Genomic DNA, 14,719 nt, shown 5'->3' with positions numbered 1-14,719 from the left:
TATATATATATATATATATATATATATATATATATATATATGTCAATATATAACAGAATATTATTAATCAACAAGAATGAGAAATGAGATCTTACCATTTGCAATAACAAGGATGGAGCCAGAGAGTATTATGCTAAGTGAAACAAGTCAGTTAGAGAAAGACAAATACCATATAATTTCACTCATGTGAATGTAAAAATGAAGGTGGGGGGGAGCAGAAGGGAAGATGAACCATGAGAGACTATGGACACTGGGAAACAAACTGAGGGCTTCAGAGGGGAGGGGCGGGGGGCTAGCCTAGTGATGGGTATTAAGGAGGGCACATATGGCATGGAGCACCGGATGTTATACACAAACAATGAATCATGGAACATTACATCAAAAACTAATGATGTACTGTATGCTGACTAACATAACATAAAAAAAAAAAAAAACACAAAAAAACAACTTCACAGCCAAGGGGGAGTAGAAGAAAGAAAATTTAAAAAACAAAACAAAACAAATGAGTGTAGGGAAAAACAGAGAAGGGGGGCAAATCAAGAAACAGATTCTTAACTATAGAACAACCTGATGGTTACCAAAGGGCAGGTGGGTAGGACCACGGGTTAAATACATGATGGGGATATAGGAGTACACGTGTTGTGATGAGCACTGGATATGGTATGTGTTGAATGACTCAATTGTACAGCGGGAATTTCTATGACAATGTATGTTAACTAACAAGAACTTATATAAAAAACTAATAAATAAATAAATAAATATAATCATTGATATCAGTGTACCAAGTGTACCACATCCTTAGTAACTGTGACAAGATTCCATTTCATTTTTAATTCTGTTTTCCATTATTTACCTGGAAAACCTTTTCAATACCAATAGTTTCCTCCAGTTAAGTATTATTTTAAAATAAATACATTAAAATATCATGTTTTCAGTGTTCTCACTACTTTTTGCTTTTGGGGACATTGTGAAGCTTAGTGACTGCACCAGTGTCCCAAAGTTGGCATGTTGATGTACAAAAATTATGTACATATATTTCAGTTGTACAACTTGATTTTTTGATATACATATACTGTGAAAAGATCACCACAATCTAACACATCTATATTTTCTATAGTTATCATTGTGTGTGTGTGTATGTGTTTGTAAGAAGTTTTAATTTAGATCTGTTCTTTTTCCAAGTTTAAGTATAGGTTATGATATTGTTAAGTATAGTGACCCTGTTATATATTAGAACTCTGGAACTTAATCATGCTACGTAACTGAAACCATGCACTCTTGGGCCAACACCTCTCCATTTCCTCCAGTTCCTGAGCCCTGGTAACCACCATTCTACTTCTGTGAATTGAACTATATCATTTCCACATATAAGTGAGATCATGCAATATTTCTCTATGTCCTGCTTGTTCCACTTAACATCAAGTCCTCCAGCTCCATTCATGTTCTTACAAATGGCAGAATCTTCCTCTTTTTAAAATCTGAATAATATATACCTCACATTTTCTCTATTAATTCATCAGTTAGGGATGAAGTTGTATCCACTCCTTGGCTACTAGAAATATGATGCAGTGAAGCTGGGAATTCAGACAGCACTACGCAATCATGATTTCAGATCCTTTGGATAAATACCCAGCAGTAAGATTGATGGATGGTAATAATATTTTAAATTTTTTGAGGAACCTCTATACTCTTCACCATAATGACTGTGCCAATTTATATACCCATCAATAGTATACATGGGACCTCTTTTTTCCACAACCTCACCAACATTTCTTATCACTTGTCTTCTCAATAATAGTCATTCTAACAGAGGTGAATTGATATCTCATTATGATTTTGATTTTCATTTCCCGCATGATGAGTGATGTTGAACATCTTTTGATGTACCTATTAGCCATTTGTATGTCTTTGAAATGTCTATTCCATCCCTCTGCCTATTTGTTAATCAGAAGAGATGAAGGAAATCTCCACAGCTTCTGTTCAACTTTCCTCTGAACCTTAAATTGCTCAAGAAATAGAATCTATTATTTAAAAAGATGTTAAGAAGAAGAGAAAATTGAATAATAGACAAAAGAAATCTACTCCATTAGAACAAAAGTATATAGAGTATATATATATATATAACAAAGTGGACAGAAATACTAAACTATAATAAGATGAACTTATTCCCCAAAATTTAACCCTTATATTAAAGGCAAATACACTCACTTCAAAGGCACAAGTTGGGAGGAGAGACAGAATAATCTTCAGCTAAGAAAAGTAATGGATGAATGATACACACATCAGTATGATAAATCCCAGAACAAAGAGACCATGCACTATGAGGAAATACTGTGATTCAATTTACATGAAGTTAAAGAATAGACAACACTAAAACAGAGTGATACAAATCAGGACAATAGCTGCATCTGAGGGAATTAACTGAAAAGGGGCATGACAAATCTTTCTGGGTTAATGAAAGTATTCTAGATCTTGAATTTGTTAATGGCTGTGTGAGTATATATATTTACCCAAACTCATCAAACCATACACTTAAAAGGTTGAATTTGATTATATGTAAAATTTATCTCGGAAAAAGAATTGTATTGCCAAAACACACCTTACTGATATATCTAAGCCCCCCTCCAAAAAAAATCCCTTTCAATTCTAGTGATCATTTCCATAGAAAAAAAGCACAACAGGGACTGTCATTAAGAATTTTAATCCCATGAGTGGAAGATATACAAATATATTATTGGAAGTGAGTACATCATAGTGACTTAGAATAGCTGTCTTAGACTTCACCAAATGAAAAACTTTGTACTGAAAATTGCATCATCCCAAAGTGAAAAGCCAACCCACAGACTGGGAAAAAATACTTGCAAATTATGTATCTGATAAAAAACTTGTTCTCAGGCTCCATAAAGAAGTCCTACCACTTAATAATAAAAAGGCAATAATCCAACTAAAAAATGACAAAATATCTGAATAAAGATATTTCCACAAAAATAGACAAATGGCCAAAAGAACATGAAAAGATGTTTAACACTTTTAGGTAGTAGTAAATGCAAACCTCAGCCATAATGAGATAGCCCTTTCCACACACTAGGATGTCAAGAATAAACAAAGACAGACAGTAACCAGTTTTAGTGAGGTGGTGGAGAAATTGGAGTTCTCATAAACTGCTGGTAGTAATGTAATATCATACAAACACTTTGGAAAACAATGTGGCAGCTCCTCAAAAGATTAATCATATGATAACAATAATCCAGCAATTCTAATCTTAGGCATCTACCCAAGGGAAATTAAATATATATTCACACAAACTTGTACACCACTGTTATTAGCAGCATTATTCATAATAGCTGAAATGGTGAAACAATCTACATGTCGATCAACTGATGAATGGTTAACTTATATATTCATAAAATGGAATTTTATTCATCAACAAGAAGGAAAGAAATACCGATACTTGCCACAACATGGATGAAACTTATGCTAAGAACATTATGCTAAATGAAAGAAACAGGTTAAAAAAGAAAACATACTATATAATTCCTTTTATATGAAATGTCTGAGAAAACTAATCTATAGTGAAAGAAAGTAGATTTGGGTCCCCTGGTTAGCTCAGTCATTTCAGCCTCTGACTCTAGATTTCAGCTCAGGTCATGATCTCAAGGTCATGGGATCAAGACCCATTGGGCTCTGCAGTCAGCTTGGAGTCTTCTTAAGAGTCTCTCTTTCTCCTCCTGCCCCTCCCCACTGCTCCCAAATGAAAGCTCTCTCACTCAAAAAAAAAAAAAAAATTAGTATTTGACTAGGACTACTGGTGATGGTGCTGGATAGAAACAAGAAGTGACCTAAGTGACCTGAGTGGTTATGAAGTTTCTTTTTAGAGTGACAAAGATGTAAAATTAGATATTACTGATTTTTTTCCCAGCCTCTATACTAAAAAACATTAAATTATATACTTTACTTTTATTATTTTATATTATTATGTTTATTAGCCAGCATATAGTATATCATTAGTTTTTGATGTAGTGTTCAACAATTCATTAGTTGCATATAACACCCAGTGCTCATCACCACACATGCCCTCCTTAATACCCATCACTCAGCTACCCCCCAACCCTCCACCCCCCTCAGTTCTGTAACCCTCAGTTTGGTACCCAGTTCAGAGTCTCTCATGGTTGGTTTTTCTCTCATTTCTTCCCCTTCGGTTTTCCCTCCCTTCCCCTGTGGTCCTCCGTACTATTCCTTATGTTCCACATATGAGTGAAACCATATGATAATCGTCTTTCTCTGCTTGACTTATTTCACTTAGCATAATCCCCTGTAGCCCCATTCATGTCGATTCAAATGGTGGGTATTCCTTGTTTCTGATGGCTGAGTAATATTCCATTGTATATATGGACCACATCTTTATCCATTCATCTGTTGAAGGGCATCTTGATTCCTTCCACAGTTTGGCTATTGTGGATATTGCTGCTATAAACATTGGAGTGCGTGCCCCTTCTTTTCACTACATCTGTATCTTTGGGGTAAATCTAGTAGTGCAATTGCTGGGTCATACGGTAGCTCTATTTTTAATGTCTTGAGGAACCTCCATACTGTTTCCCAGAGTGGCTGCACCAGCTTGAATTCCCACCAACATTGTATGAGAGTTCTGCTTTCTCCACATCCTTGCCAACACTTTTTGCTTCCTGTCTTGTTAATTTTAGCCATTCTAACTGGTATAATGTGATATCTCATTGTGGTTTTGATTTGTATTTCCCTGGTAGTAAGCGAAGTGGAACATTTTTTTCGTTTGTCTGTTAGACATTTGTATGTCTTCTCTGGAGAAATATCTCTTCATGTCTTCTGCCCATTTCTTGACTGGATTATTTATTTTTGAGAAGTTCTTTATAGATCTTGAATACCAGCCCTTTATCTATAATGTCATTTACAAATATCTTTTCTCATTCTGTGGGTTGCCTCTTAGTTTTGTTGACTGTTTCCTTTGGTTTGCAGAAGGTTTTTATCTTGATGAAGTCCCAGAAGTTCATTTTTGCTTTTGTTTCCCTTGCCTTTGGAGATGTGTCTTGAAAGAAATTTTTATGGCCAGTGTTAAAGAGGTTACTGCCTATGTTCTCCTCATAGTTCTCCCATTATCCTTCTGTGGCCCTAACACCATGGATCACTTTATGTGTGATCTTAATCCTTTGCTCAATCTTGCCTGCACTGACACCCATACTCTAGGGCTCCTCGTTGTTGCCAATAGTGGTTTCATCTGTGTCTTAAACTTCCTCCTCTTTATGGTCTCCTATGTGGTCATTCTGCATTCCCTAAGGAACCACAGCTTGGAGGCAAGGCGCAAAGCCCTTTCCACCTGTGTCACCCATATCAAGTGGTCTCCCTATGCTTTGTGTCCTGTATATTTGTGTACATGAGACCCGCAGTTGCTTTATCTATTGACAAAGCAGTTGCATTGTTCTGTACTATCACAACACCTGTGTTAAATCCTTTAATACATACTTGGAGAAATGACCAGATGAAAAATGCCATTAGGAAATTGTGTAGTAAGAAAGCTATTTTAGGTGACAAATAAATGTGCCTGGACCTCCATATTGATTCAACTCAAGCAAAGAGAATCCACTGAGAATGGATACTTCAGCAGACTGAAACTCAGACACATTACAGCCCAAAAAAACTACATGAGTTTTCTAATTTATAAAGACAGAATAATCATGGAAGAAACATAAAATTTAATCAAGCCAAATTTCTTGGTATAGGTTCACTAAGAAGAGATTCTTCATTTAATGTTGTAGCTGGGGAACTGAGAAAAAGCTAAAAGTTTGTGCACTTGGTGGCTAAAGCATGAGCCAAAAGGTGGCCCACAGTAATCAGCTTAGAAATGCAAAACCTCTGTGGTTTAATGGAAAGGGAGAGATTTAAAGGCATGGGGAGATTGGAATGTTAGAATGGATTTGTCATTTAAGAGCTACATAACCACCCTTGGAGGATCCGGAAGACATACCTTTCATATGACCCTGAGAAATAAATTTGTCAGCCTAGTCCCAGTATCCTTGAAAACTTCTGTGATCACTGTTTTCTGTAGATCAGAACTTTAGTATCCCTAAACTACGAAATCTCAAAGCAGTGGGAGGTATTTGATCCCAGATAATAGTGGCCAAGTGGTAGCACTCAACAAACTTCCAGGCAATGTGGGCGTGCTTCCCATAAAGGACAGAGGATTCAAAACAGCAATCAGAATAATCAAAACAAGCAGAATTAGAATGTTGGCTAGTTTATGACAATTTCCTAGAATTCAAATAGAGATGAAGTCTATTCAAGTCTTAGTTATCTGGGTTTGTAAAAAAAAAAATCTAGGTTAAATAAAAGAAGTCTAACTTAATCATAAAAGCAGAGATTCATGGCCTCGCAATCAATTCCCAGACTCGAACCAGTTTATAGACTCCAAATTCCTTGATTTGGAAGGAACTCCTGAGGAAGGACCCTGGGACCTTGCTAAAAAAAAAAAAAAACAAAAACAAACAAAAAAACAAAAAACAAAAAACAAAAAACAAAACAAAACAAAACAAAACAAAAAACAACTTAAAATAATCTTTCCATCAGCTTTCCCCAAAAGAGGCCTATGGCCTTTTATCAGTCAAATTGTGCATTGGAGGAAAGAAAATAAGCAGACCTTTCAGGAACTCCTGGACACTGGCATTGACCTGAAATTGATTCCAGAAAACCCAAAACAACACGGTGATCCACCAGTCAGAGCAGCAGTTTACAGATGACAAGTTGTCACTGGAATCTTAGCTCAGGCCTATTTTGCATTAGGGCCAACGGGTCACAGAACTCATCCTATGGTTACTTCCCCAGTTCCAAAATGCATAATCTGAATACACATACTTTGCACCAAGCAGAATCCCCACATTGGTTCCCCAGCATGTGGACTGAGGGGTATTATGGTGAAAAGCCAAGTGGAAGCCCCTAGACCTGCTTCTACTTATGGAAAAAGTAAACCAAAAACAACACAGCATTCCTGGAGGAATTACAGAGATTGGAGCCACCATCAAGGGCTTGGAAGATGCAGAGGTGGTGATTCCCACAACATACACAGTTGCCTCACTTATTTGGCCTGTGCAGGAGTTAGATGGATTTTGAAGAATGACTGGATACTTACAAGCTTAACCAGGTGGAGACCCCACTAAATTACACCTGCTCTACCAGATGGGGTTTCCTTGCTTGAACAAATTAAAAGATCACGTGAGACTGGTATGCAGCAAGTGATTTCACAACTGCTTCTTATCTCCCTGTCAGTTAGGACCATCAGAGGCAGTTTAATTTCAGCTTACAAGGCCAGCAATATGCCTTCCCAGCCCTACCTCACGGTGTGTCAACTCTACAGCACAATGTCATAATGTAGTTCTTAGGGACCTCGACTGCCTTGCATTCTACAGGATGTCTGTACTGGTCCAACCGATTGATGACATTATGCTGGCTGGATCTAGCGATCTAGGCGTAACTACTCTAGATTTTTTGGTAAGACATTTCTGCATCAGAGGATGGAAAATAAATATCATTAATATTCAGCGGACTGAAACTCAGTGAATTTTCCAGTGGCCCGGAGTATAGACCACATCAAGATATCCCTTTTGAAGGAAAAATACAGTAGGATAAAAACAGAGAGGCAGACAAACCATAAGACACACCTAACTGTAGAGAACAGACTGAGGGTTGCTGAAAGGGAGGTAGGTAGGGTGATGGGGTAACTGGGTGATGGATGTTAAGGAGGACACTTGATGTAATGAGCACTGAATGTTATACGCAACTGATGAACCACTAAATTCTACCCCAAAATTAATAATACACTATATGTGAACTAACTTGAAATGAAATAAAACAAAACAAAAGATATCCCTTTTAAGGCAAAGGATATCTTGGTCCATCTAGTCCCTCCAGCACCAAAAAGATACACGATACCCAGCAGCCCCTTTGGGTTGGGGAAGCAATGTGTTCTTCCTTTGGGTGTTTTACTCTGGCCTATTTACCAAGTAACCCAAAAAGCTGCTAGTTTGGTGGATCTCAGGGGAAAAAAAAGAGGCTCTGCCACAGGTCCAGGCTGAGGTACAAGCTTCTATTTCACAAGGGTGTTATGATTTGACACGTCCTATGGTGCTTCATGTACCAGTGGAAGAAACGGGTGCTGCTGGAGTCTTTGGCGGTCCTCTATATATGAACTGCAGTGCAGGCCCTCAAGATTTTGGAGCAAAGTCCTACATCCTCTACAGATAACTACTCTCCTTTTGAGAAATGGCTCTTGGCTTACAATTGGGTCTTAGTAGAGACTAAACATTAAACCATGGGCCACCAATTTTTGTGAACCAGAGCTGCTCATCACGAACTTGGTGTTTTCTGACCCATAGAGCCATTAAGTTGCGTGTGCAAAGCCACACTCCATTATCAAGTAGAAATGTCATCTGTTATAGACAGTTTTGCTTTCCATGGTTTCGTTTACCTGAAGTTCAGAAGCAGATGATCCTCCTTCTGACATATTATGAGAAGGTCAGTGGTAGCCTAGTGCTACAACACAATGTCTGTGCCATTCACATCATGTCATCTCATCACGACAGCATCTTATCATCTCACATCATGACAGGAGAAGGATGAGTACAGTACACTCAGGTATTTTGAGAGAGAGAGAGAACATATTCAGATAACTTCTGTTACACTTTATTGTTGTAATTTTTCTATTTTATTATAACTGTCATTAATTTCTTACTGTGACTATTTTATAAACTAACCTTGATCATAGGTATGTATGTATAGAAGAAACATAGTATATATAGGGGTTTAGTACTATCTATAGTTTCAGACAGCAAGGAGGTCATGAAACACATCACTCTCCCCACATAAGGAGGGAATCTCTGTACAGGAGATCTGACCCAAGCAGGAACTGAACATTTAGTTAAATGAAGAAGTACCCAAATGCTCATGGTCCCCACTTTCGCTACCATGCCTTCTCTCCCCCAACCTGCACCCAAGGCCTTGTGGGGGGTTCACTATGATCAATTGACAGAAGAAGAAAAGTTTTGGGCCTGCTATACAGAAAATTCTGCAGTGATGTGTGGATACAGGTCAATGTGAATAGATGTAGCACTACAGCCCCATTCTGGAAAATCCTTGAAGTTCAGTGTTGAAGGGAAATTCCTTCAATGGGTAATACTTTATGCAATGCACCTGGTGTTCATTTTCTTGGATGAAGAAATGGCCGGGTGTACAATGTATACTAATTCATGGGTTTTGACCAATGGTTTGGCTGCACAAAGATATATTTGCCCCTTATGAATGCTCACCAAGGAGTGACCAACAGAGGAAAACTTTAATAATCAAATATATAGGATGACATATTTTGTCCATAAAGTTTGCCTTATTCCTAGACACTCCTATCTCACTTGATGGGCTCATGAGCTGCCATCATCCATGGACTTGGAGAATTTTTTGTCCACCATTAAAGTATTGCATACAGCATTGCCTCTAATCAATGATTTCACTTCACAGCAAATGAAGTGCCACAATGAGTCCATGCTCATGGAATTCACTGGTCTTACCCTGTTTCACACTATCATGAAGCAATTGGCCTGACAAAATGTTGGAATGACTTTTGCAGAATTAGTTATAGTACATGCTAAGTAGCAATACCTTCCAGGATTGGAGTAAGTCTTCAGTTCTCTGGAAGGCCATATACGCTCTGAATCAGCATCCGTTACATGTTGCTGTCCCTCCCATAGTCAGGTCCTATCATCAAAGGATGGAAATGGGAGAGGCACCACTCATATTGTCCTTCCTTAATGAACCCTAGCAAAACATTTCCTTCCTGGGTTCCCATTAACTTATGCTCTTCTTGCTTCTAAGTATTCCTTCCAAAGGTAGAAATTCTTCCAGAACATGACACAACAAGATTCTACTAAACAGGGCTATGACTGCTGCCTGACCACTTTGGGCAGCTCATGTCTTTGAATCAATAGGCAAATAAATAAGTTTTTGTGCTGGCTGGGGTGATTGATCCTGCCAACCAAGGAGAAATTGGACTACTACTCCACAATGGTGATAAGGAAGAGTGTATCTAGAATACAGGAGATCCCATAGGACCACCGTTAGTATCACCATGCTGTGTGATTAAGGTTAATGAAAAACTACAACAACCCGATCCAGGCAGAACTACTAACGTCCCAGACCGTTTAGTAATGAAACTCTGTGTCACCCCACCAGTTCAAGAACCATGACCAACATTAGTGCTTGCTGAAGCACATTGAATACAGAATGAGGAACAGAAGAAAATAATTATAAATTATTACTGTTACAAAAATGAAGACTGTAATGATTGTATTTACTCCTTATATTATGAATATGTTTGTGTGTAAATATATGTAAAACAAATATCTTTGTTTTGTTCCCTTTCTTATTACCTTATCATGTAACAGAAGATATATTGGCTTTCTGTCATAGCATGCTAGTATTTTTATTTTCCATCATAGTATTTAACTAACTGAATATCAAGGAAAAAGTAAAAATCACCCTCCAAAATTGCCTTCCCTTCTTGTAGAGGTTTTAGTGCATTTTCAGTTGTATGCAGGATAGTTGTATGATGTTAGGTGCAATTATGACCTTCTGTTGTCTTTGTTTTTCTTTAAAGATTTTATTTATTTATTTGACAGAGGGATAGAAAGCACAGTATGCAGAGAGGCAGGCAGAGGGAGAGGGAGAAGCAGGCGCCCCACTGAGCAGAGAGCCCAAGGCAGGTCTCAATCCCAGGACACTGGGATCATGACCCGAGCCAAAGTCAGACACTTAACTGACCGAGCCACACAGGCTCCCCATGATGTCTTTCCTTGGAGATTAAGTATGGTTTAAGGAGATGTGTATAGATGATAGGTGGATAAATAATGAACTTGTACTGATTAATTTTCTGTGTTAACTTGCCTAGACCACAGGGTGCTCATATATTGGTTTGACTATTGCTTTGGGTTGTGATTCTGAGATTTTTCCAGATGATGGTAATTTTTGAATTGATAGCCTGATAAAGTAGTTTGCTCTCACTAAAGTGGGGTCCTCATCCAACCCATTAAAGGCCTGAAAATTACAAAAGCCTAAGCTCCCCTCAGTAAGAGGGAAATCTCCTGCCTGAGAGCCTTTAAATTGAACTATTAGGTCTTCTTGTCTCATGGCTTGCACACGGACACATGAGCTCTTCCTGACGCTACAGCAGCCTCCTCCCGACGGACCTGAACTGAGACATCAAGTCTTACTGGTTTATAGCAGTTTCTGGTCTTTAGACTCAAAGTGGGACATAGACTGTGCAGATTTTGTGGTATGCATACAATGGAATATTTTTCAGCATTGAAAAAGAAGGAACGCTGCTGACCCATGCTACAAGACAGATAAACTTTGATGGCATATTAAAGTAAATAAGCTGTTACTTCTATTAAATTTTATATTTTATAACAGGTTTACATTTACAGGGAAACTGTGGAAATGATACAGTGTTCCAATATGCTCTGCACTCAGTTTCCCCTGTTACCATCTTCCATAGTATGGTACAACTGTCACAACTAATTCACTTCACGTGAACTTTCAGATAACTTTGATTTTAACTAATGCCATTTTTCTTCTCCAGAATCTCATCCAGTTGTCACGTCTTCTTCAGCACCTCCAGACAGTGACAGTTTCTCTGAATGTTCTTTTATTTATTTATTTCAACTTTGATTAACATACAAGATTAGATTAGTTTCATGTGGCTAAAATAATGATTCAACAATTCTAAGGATGCCTGGGGTGGCTCAATAGGTTAAGTGTCTGCCTTCAGCCCAGCTCATGGTCCCAGGGTCCTGGAATGAGCCTGGCAAGGGGCTCTCTGCTCAGCGGGGAGCCTGCTTCTCCCTCTGCCTCTGCTCCACCTACCTGCTGTGCTCTCTCTATATCTCTCCCTCTGTCTCTCTCTCTGGCAAATAAATAAATAAATAAAATCAAAAAAAATTTTATAATGCAATTCTATAGTATACTCAGTGCCCATCATGATAAGTGTACTCTTAACTTTTCTTGTCTGTTTGTTTTTTAAGTAATTTATTTATTTGAGAGAGAGAGATTGCAAGCTGGAGGAGGATAGAGGGAGAGAGAGGCAGAGAAGCAGACTCCCTGCTGAGTGTGGAGCGCCATGAAGGGCTCAATCCCAGGACCCTGAGATCATGACCTGACCCTAAAACAAGAGTCGGAGGCTTAATCAACTGAACAAAGCAGGCACCCCTGAAATTTTGTTGTTTTTGATGAACTTGACAGTTGAGCAGAACTAGACATTTTATATAAAAACCTTCATTTAGGGTTTGTCTGATTATTTTACTCAGATTAGACTGGGGTCATGTGTTATTGGGAGAAAGGTCACAGAGGCAAAGTGCCATTTGCATCACATCATGCCAGGGGGTACGTACTTTCAATGTGACTTATCAACATTGATGTTAACCTTGATCACCCGGTTGAGGTACTTTTTGCAACATTTCTCCTCTGTAAATTTACTTCCTCTGCCCCATTTCACAGTGAGACTTTTGGAAGGAACTCACTTGTGTACAGGCCACAAATAAGAGATAGAGTGTTATCCTATAACCTTTGAGAACAGAGTACCTAAAAAATCATTATGAATTCTTTTTTTACAGGAGATTTATCTATTATTCCCTATTTCTTATTTGTTTATATCATTATGAACTTGTGGAATTTTTATACCATGAGTTCTATTTTAATTCAGTGTCATTTGTTTTGTCGCTCAAATCTTTTCCAAATTTTAGCCCTGGAGGCTCTTTCCGTTGGCTCTTGTGTCCCTTTGGCATATTCTCATCACAGTTAGAGTGTATTTGTGTGTGTGTGTGTGTGTGTGTGTGTGTGTGTCTATTAACACTTCTTTACCTTCTAGAATTACAGTATGTTCCAGTTCATCTCCTACATTCCCTGCCACAGACCTAAAATCAGCCATTTCTTTAAGAAATCCTAATTCATTTTCTTTGATAATGATATCAGGAACCACGTCCTGGCCACTAGATAACTAGATAATCACAGGCTTTTTAATTATTATTCTAGTCAAAATACATGATTTATGGCCCAAATAAACCCCTTGCAAGAACTGATCACCTTTTTCCCCATAATCTAATAATACATATTAAAGATTAAGTTCTTTCTCAAATCTAGCTAATGCTTCTTCATTAAAAGTGAAGGGACACTTTAGGGAATGACCTTCCCCAGACTCCTGTATTTGCATCATCCATGTTTAAATACTCCTGCAGGGAAGGCAAAAGAGAAACATTTCTCAGTCAATGTTCTATGAGAGGGTGGGTTTCAGAAAGTGTGGGATGAATCCGGGACAAACTTTGTATCCTGGCCTGCAGACGGGAACCTGAGCTTCAGGGACATCAAAAGAGATCACACAGAATGTTAGAAACACAATTTTTTTTTAATTCTCATTTGAGTAAAGTGTGGCTAAATTACCTTGAGACGAAAACAGGACTACTGAACATCCTATCCTTTGCAAAAGCTCTTATCTAAACTGGTAAGATTTGTGTTGGGGATTAACATAACTGTATTTAATACTCCGAGAAAATTTATCTGATCAATGCCACAGTGTGCATCCAACCTAAAAGACATCTGAGGAAAGATAGAAATTTTAGGTAATTTTCTAGAAGAGCTTTGCAATCAAAACTGGGAAGACGGAATAAGAGAAATGCACAGCAGTTCCAGGTGGAGAGAGGAGCAAATTGAAATAATATCTAAGAAGCAGGCTCCCCGCTGAGTAGGGAACCTGATACGGGGCTTGATCCTAGGACCCTGGGTTCATGACCTGAGCCAAAGGCAGATGCTTATCCAGCTGAGCCCCCCAGGCACCCAAGGCATGTATATTTTGGTTAACTTTTTAAAAACTCAGCTTAGTCTCATTATTCTTTTCTATTGTCTTTTTAGGGTCTATTTATTTCTGCTCTGATCTTTGTTATTTCCTTCTTTGTACTAACTTTGGGCATAGCTGATTCTTCTTTTTCTAGTTCCTTGAGGTGTGAAGTTAGGTTGTTTATTTCTGGTTTCACAGTTCAAAGTTGTCTCTTCTGGTGTTGTATATAGGTAGATGCAGTTTCTTTAATATACTGTGGCTCGTGTGTCTGGGTGGGGGTGTGTATGTGTGTATGTTTGTTCTGGATCCCTATAGTTCTTCAGGGTAACACATTTTAGTAGGGCCATTATCAACAGCTTCTCCCTTCCTTCCTTTGTTGTCAGATTCTCTCTCCAAGCGATTCCACAGTCTTGCTCTCTCCCAAACTCAATGCCTGCTCAGTACTGCCACTTCAAGTAAGGAGTACTTTCCAAATCTTTTCTATTTGATTCTGCTATTTGCAGCCCTCAGACCCTCCTGGTCTCAGATTGGATCTCTATAGTTCCCACTTCTAGTGCTGCCCTCTACTTTTGGGAATGGAACCTTTCTGTTTTTCTCTTGGGTCTCTTTCCCCCAGGACCCTTTCACCTCTCTGGTTTTCCATGAAGTTTCTGCCAAATGTGCTGGTCTTACATGTGTATTTCCCCCATTCATTCCTACAGTGATGTTTATGTTCTTCTCTGTATTATAGTTATGCTATGGGGGGGTTGTGAGTGTTTTTATTTGCTCTCCTTTCTGTTCCAAATGGTTTAGAGGAGAACATGTGGTGAAAATGACTCTGCATGG

This window comes from Ailuropoda melanoleuca, chromosome 16 (assembly GCF_002007445.2).
Source record: "Ailuropoda melanoleuca isolate Jingjing chromosome 16, ASM200744v2, whole genome shotgun sequence".
Classification (NCBI taxonomy): domain Eukaryota; kingdom Metazoa; phylum Chordata; class Mammalia; order Carnivora; family Ursidae; genus Ailuropoda; species Ailuropoda melanoleuca.
Note: the sequence above shows the minus strand (reverse complement) of the source record.